Below are 6,623 nucleotides of genomic sequence, written 5' to 3'. Positions count from 1 at the left end.
GACTTTTTATTGTAAGAAAACAGTTTGTAGCTGCATTTCCAAGAGAAGCCACAGGTACGGTATTGGAAGATTTGAACAGACAATCGGAAAAAAGGAATAAAGGTTCTGAATCAAATATGTCTTTCTCCTTTTATTTCCTTGCAATGGTCACAATAGCTACGTGCTCAGTTGACTTTCAAGACCAAGTTTATTTACAAAATGTAAACTCAAAGTCACTTTCAGAAGAGGGAAAAAACAATACAAACGAAAGTAAAAAAAAATAAGACTGGCAATGGAAAATAGGCGTGGGTACGGGCGGCTTTGCCATCACATGGGGCAAGACGAACTGGCACGGGACAAAGAGATACGCAGATATTATATACACACACAAGGTAAGGGTACAGGTGGAGACAATCAGGACCAGGGAAGGCAATCAGACAGGCACACGGGAAAGGGGCAAGTACTGGAGTGTAGAATACAAGTGTTAAGTAAGTGTTAATAAAGTTTCCTGGATACGACAAACGAAGGTTATTGAGAAACTGACGAGTCACTGAAATACTGAATCGCTTGGAGAAATTAATCCTGAGTGCAAATATTTTTCTGGGATATAATTAGATTATGCTATTTACTTAAATACAAGGGAATAACGATTGTTCGTTTAGTTTGGTTTTTAATTTAGAAGAATAAGCTCAATTACTGCAATTTAAAGTTTACAGCATTTACACAAACAAGCGGAATATAGAGGAAATTTTACTTCAACAAACAGATATATGAAAATAGATAGATAGATCATTGGCATTACAATTACTAAATAAAGTGAAAATCTTTTTTTAAAGTGGGTTTTAAATACAGTGCACACAATGGTGGTAAACGTTTCAACAGGAAACCACAAACCACCTGGTCAACATTCTTAAGAGAAAACAGCTGTTATATGAAGAAGGTAAAGACCCTTATATAGAGATTTGGCTATTTTGAGTGTGTTGAATAAACACATGCTCAACAGAAGGGATGGAAAGGCTTGTACAGCATTTAGGTTTAAATTACGAGAAAACATTAGTATGTGGAGGAACACCGTTCCACCACAATGTGCACATTTTTGGAAAAACTGCAATGTTCTACCTTAGTACTACAGAGAGTCTGTGCTCTTTCACATAGAGGCACATGGTGTTCTGGGGCGTGTGAAAATCAAGACGTTTGTGAGTCGATGTTTATAGTCTTGTGGTGCCGAAAATAATCTTCTACGTCCAAGGTCGACCACCAGCACTTGGATTTTGCCCAGAGCTGGATTCCCCCCCTCCCCTTTTAAGGATGTTTATCTTCCAACTATATATTCTCTGCTCTGCTCTGAAGATGAAAATCTTTGAGTAGGCTTGGCGCATGTGTCAACTCTGGCTCCTGTTTGAAAACAATAAATGTCCTGTTTTGATGATTTTACACTGGTGTCGAGTTAATGTTAGAGAATTTCTCGAACATTAACTTATTGTATTCGACTTTTTATTGTAAGAAAACAGTTTGTAGCTGCATTTCCAAGAGAAGCCACAGGTACGGTATTGGAAGATTTGAACCGACAATCGGAAAAAAGGAATAAAGGTTCTGAATCAAATATGTCTTTCTCCTTTTATTTCCTTGCAATGTTCACAACAGCTACGTGCTCAGTTGACTTTCAAGACCAAGTTTATTTAAAAATTGTAACCTCAAAGTCACTTTCAGAAGAGGGAAAAAACAATACAAAACGAAAGTAAAAAAAAATTGAACTGGCAATAGAAAATAGGCGTGGGTACGGGCGGCTTTGCCATCACATGGGGCAAGACGAACTGGCACGGGACAAAGAGATACGCAGATATTATATACACACACAAGGTAAGGGTACAGGTGGAGACAATCAGGACCAGGGAAGGCAATCAGACAGGCACACGGGAAAGGGGCAAGTACTGGAGTGTAGAATACAAGTGTTAAGTAAGTAAGTGTTAATAAAGTTTCCTGGATACGACAAACGAAGGTTATTGAGAAACTGACGAGTCACTGAAATACTGAATCGCTTTGAGAAATTAATCCTGAGTGCAAATAGTTTTCTGGGATATAATTAGATTATGCTATTTACTTAAATACAAGGGTAGAACGATTGTTCGTTTAGTTTGGTTTTTAATTTAGAAGAATAAGCTCAATTACTGCAATTTAAAGTTTACAGCATTTACACAAACAAGCGGAATATAGAGGAAATTTTACTTCAACAAACAGATATATGAAAATAGATAGATAGATCATTGGCATTACAATTACTAAATAAAGTGAAAATCTTTTTTTAAAGTGGGTTTTAAATACAGTGCACACAATGGTGGTAAACGTTTCAACAGGAAACCACAAACCACCTGGTCAACATTCTTAAGGGAAAACAGCTGTTATATGAAGAAGGTAAAGACCCTTATATAGAGATTTGGCTATTTTGAGTGTGTTGAATAAACACATGCTCAACAGAAGGGATGGAAAGGCTTGTACAGCATTTAGGTTTAAATTACGGGAAAACATTAGTATGGACTTCATTGAACTAAATCAATGTAAAGAAAAGGAATATTGTCTGACAACCATTGAGATGTTTTCCATATTGATTAAGATGTTTTCAACAAAAGCAAAGAGATGTTTTAACAAAGACAAAAGCCTCAACAGAAGAAAGAAGACCAAGGGTTGAGATACCATAGGGAATGTTTTGGACTGATGGAACAAATAAATGGTACAATTAATTTTATTTTTTTTAAAGAACAGCTAAGATGGAAAATAATTAGATTCAATAGCTCCAGTGCTTGAGACACAAACTACGGTAGCATTAGAGGGCTCTCCTTTTGAACTATAAGATGATGGAACTTATTATCTTACCAAGTTTAAAACCTTTGAGTAAAATTTACAAATGGGAGAAAACACTGCAGAGAATATGAAAAGAAAAGGAACTACGTTTTATCTTTGTTTTCACTACACAGAAGCTGCGTTATCAGGGCATGAAGGCCACAGAGAGTGTAACATCAACTAAGCATACTACCAATAAACAAGCAGAGAGTCACTGTCCTCTACCTCATGCAGAATTAGAATCAGAAGCAATCTATGGCCAGATGTTACACATAGAGTAATTATTCTTAAAGGTTGATGTGATTTAAGAATAACATAGAATACAATAAGCTAAAGTCAAATATGATAGAAAATGTACATGCAAAAATTAAATTAAAATAAATGCATTAGATGTAAGAAGGTGAGCCAATTGTGCCACAGATGACTTTCAGTTTTGCAGACACCTGACTTTGCCGAGGCGTGGCTGGCTAACCAGGGAGGAGAGAACAATAAGGACACATAGCTGGCACCAGTGTAGAACCCAAGTGGAAGCCATTGGGGGCAGTTTTAGAGGGAATTAATAACGTCCGGGTGTTTAGTGGGTTCTGTAGGATGGAGCTCAATGATGGATCTGCGACAGATTGGTAAGCAATGACAAAACCTCAACCATGGAGTCAACAAAGTATTTTTGTTTGAACTACCTTGAGGGTAATATATATAAATATATACACATTATATAAATTAAACAAACAGTGACACTGTGAATCATCGTGAGTTCTGGTGTCTCTGGTGGAATCAAAGCTGACCTTCCTGATCCACATTTGGAATTTGATTCTCTCTCCTCAAGGTGCCGTGTGTCAAACGTGTTTATTTCTTCCGGGATTTATTCTCCACTCAGCTGAGGAGGACGCTCAAACTGGTTTAGCTCCATAGGGGAGTCGGTATGGATCCTCTCAATTCACACGCGGGCATCAGCACACATGTCGAAAAAGTGAAATAAGGATCACAGCATTAAAGTAGTGAAATCAACTAGGGCTTTATTAGAAATGCCATTATATGACTTTACTTGACCTGCAATTCTATTATAACGGTATGGAACGATTGTGGATTCCAGCCTGAGAATCTATGAGAACAGAGGTTGGATTCAAAAGCATCAACAGGTGTGTGGTGGAACAGTGCAGGGAGATAGCAGGGAGGCTGAAGTGTGGAGGATCCTCAGTTCAAACCTTCTCTCTCAGAAGGAGGGATTGTTTGCAGTCAGGGCTTCAAACTGTAAACTTTGAAACAGTTTTGAGGTTTAGTAAACAATCCCAAGGTCTAATATGAGAAACGGACACAATGAGGCATGTGCTTGAATAGCACAAGGGAACAACTGAAGGGCTGCCGGCTCCAACCTGCTGTCTGAGGTTGTGGGTTCATGCCCCTTCATGCAGACATCACGTCTGCTTTGATAGAGTTTTAAGGTTTGAGTAGCAGTCTCAAGGTTAAATACGAGAAACAAAAAAATTATTAGTGCATGGTGAGGTAGTGCAGCACAAGAGCTGAGGAGCTTCTGTCCTTACCCTGTAGGTTGTGGGTTCAAGCCGATGTCTTGGGTTTGAGCCTTTGGCTTTACTTCAGGTTTGAGTAGCAATCTCAAGGTTAAATACAACAAACAAAGGGTTGGTTAGTGTGTGGTGAAGTAGCACATCGGAAGAGCTGCTGTCACAAGCCCGCACTGCATTTGAAGGTTGTGGGTTCAAGTCCAGTGTTGGGTTTGAACCTTTGGCTTTACTTCAGGTTTGAGTAGCAATCTCAAGGTTAAATACAACAAACAAGTCGTTAGTCAGTGTGTGGTGAAGTAGCACAGTGGAAGAGCTGCTACCACAAGCCTCCACTGCATTTGAAGGTTGTGGGTTCAAGCGCAGTCTTGGGTTTGAGCCTTTGGCTTTACTTCAGGTTTGAGTAGCAATCTCAAGGTTAAATACAACAAACAAATCATCGGTTAGTGTGTGGTGAAGTAGCACAGCGGAAAAGCTGCTGACATAAGACCCTGCACTGCACTCGGAGGTTGTGGGTTCAAGCCCAGATGTGGAAATATAATTTAAAAAGAGTTTTGAGGTTTAGGTCACACGCTCAAGGTTAAATAGGAGAATCAAAGTTGCCAAAATGTGACCAGGACTGGTAGTGTAGGGGTGAGTGCGGGGAGCCAAAAAGCCTCTGTGTGTGCCGCCAGTGGGTTCAAATCCCACCCGCCAAGTCTTGAGCACACTACTGCGGAGGTAGTAGCGGAGGTAGTAGTGGGGGCATTGTCCCCACTGGTTGTTTCAGAGAAGTGTACCCTGGGGGTTATGCAGAAACACAAGGCGCGTTCACTTGAGTTATGATGGCATTGTCAAGAATGATGAAGAATCTTTTGGATGATGAATTGACTAAATTTGATGTTAATTGCTTTGCTTTTAGCACTTATTAGCCATGCTACGTAGCCTATAGGGTTCCACCTTTTTGACGGGAGAGAAGGCCGGATGAGTCAGTAAAGATGAGCAGATGTGTCTCATTCAGTGGTCACACTGACATGAAACTTATTACAGCCTCTGAGGGCATTTTTCAAGACAATCACATGTTTGTCTACTTCAGGGAATCCTGTGGACAACCTTAAACTGACAGTCTGGCACAGGGTGTAGATTTGTTTACCCTTTTTAGTGCATCCACCCTCCAATTCTCTGTTACATTCAAATTCAACTCACTTGTGCCTTTACCAATGCACGGAGGATGAATTGCATGGTTGATCCTCCAAGATGCACCAATCCGTCTCTGGGGCAATATCCCATTATGATTTTTTCTAAATGTCAGTTACCCAAAACTAAAAAAGGATTTAGGAAGAGCCACCATGTCCCTTGAAGGTTGAACCCAGATAAGGTTTAAAGTACAGAAATTTGGGGCATTTGGCATTAGGGCCGGGACTCGATTAAAAATATTAATTAACCTGGGAGGTTCAGCTAGCTAGTTAGCTTCGTGCTAACGCAATATATTCCTCGCATGAGGTCACTGTTTTAAACACCGCTACCGAGCTGCGACGCACACAGGGCTGCAGTGAGGACACACAACCAGGACGGGGATGAAAACACACACATTTTATCCTAAATAATTCATTGTGTGAAGTTTTGTGGGGTTTTGTTTGAGTCTTTCCTCAAATCACTGACCCCAACAAACTAGGTTCATGGATGCATCTCAATATATACATATGTTCTAATACATTTTATTAGGGCCGGGACTCAATTAAAAATATTAATCTAATTAAGGCTTTGTAATTAATTAATCTAAATTAATCGCATTTTAATTGCATAAATATTTGACCTGAGAACAGTGAGAAGTAATTTTTTTCACATGGATTTTTTTTTTTTCAACCAATTCCAGCAGACAAGTGTAGAAATAGCATATTTAGAAATATTGTACTTTCAGAAATTCAGGTAGCCTATAGGTAAGTAGACCTTCTGTAAACTAGGTTTTTTTAAGTAGACCAATACTTTCAAGTACACTCAGAACATTGGTTATTTTTTCAGACGTGGACTTAGTTACCCTGGTCCTTAAACCAGTCATCTGGTGCAGTGTGGGTTGGGTGTGGGTCGTTGTAATCCGGTCGGGCTAACGTCCACGCTAGCTGCTAATTGTTTTGCGTTGAGGCGATACTTGAGGCTCGATGTGAATTCCTTGTTGCACAGCTTGCACACAACCATGCTCTTATCGACGCTTCCATCCGTGTGTTTATTATAATACGATTTCCCATTCACGGGGCCAACCGACACGGTCTCGTCAGCTTCTTCGTTCATGTTCACGGTGGTTTGTTG

Source organism: Pungitius pungitius, chromosome 21 (assembly GCF_949316345.1).
Source record: "Pungitius pungitius chromosome 21, fPunPun2.1, whole genome shotgun sequence".
NCBI classification, from domain to species: domain Eukaryota; kingdom Metazoa; phylum Chordata; class Actinopteri; order Perciformes; family Gasterosteidae; genus Pungitius; species Pungitius pungitius.
Note: the sequence above shows the minus strand (reverse complement) of the source record.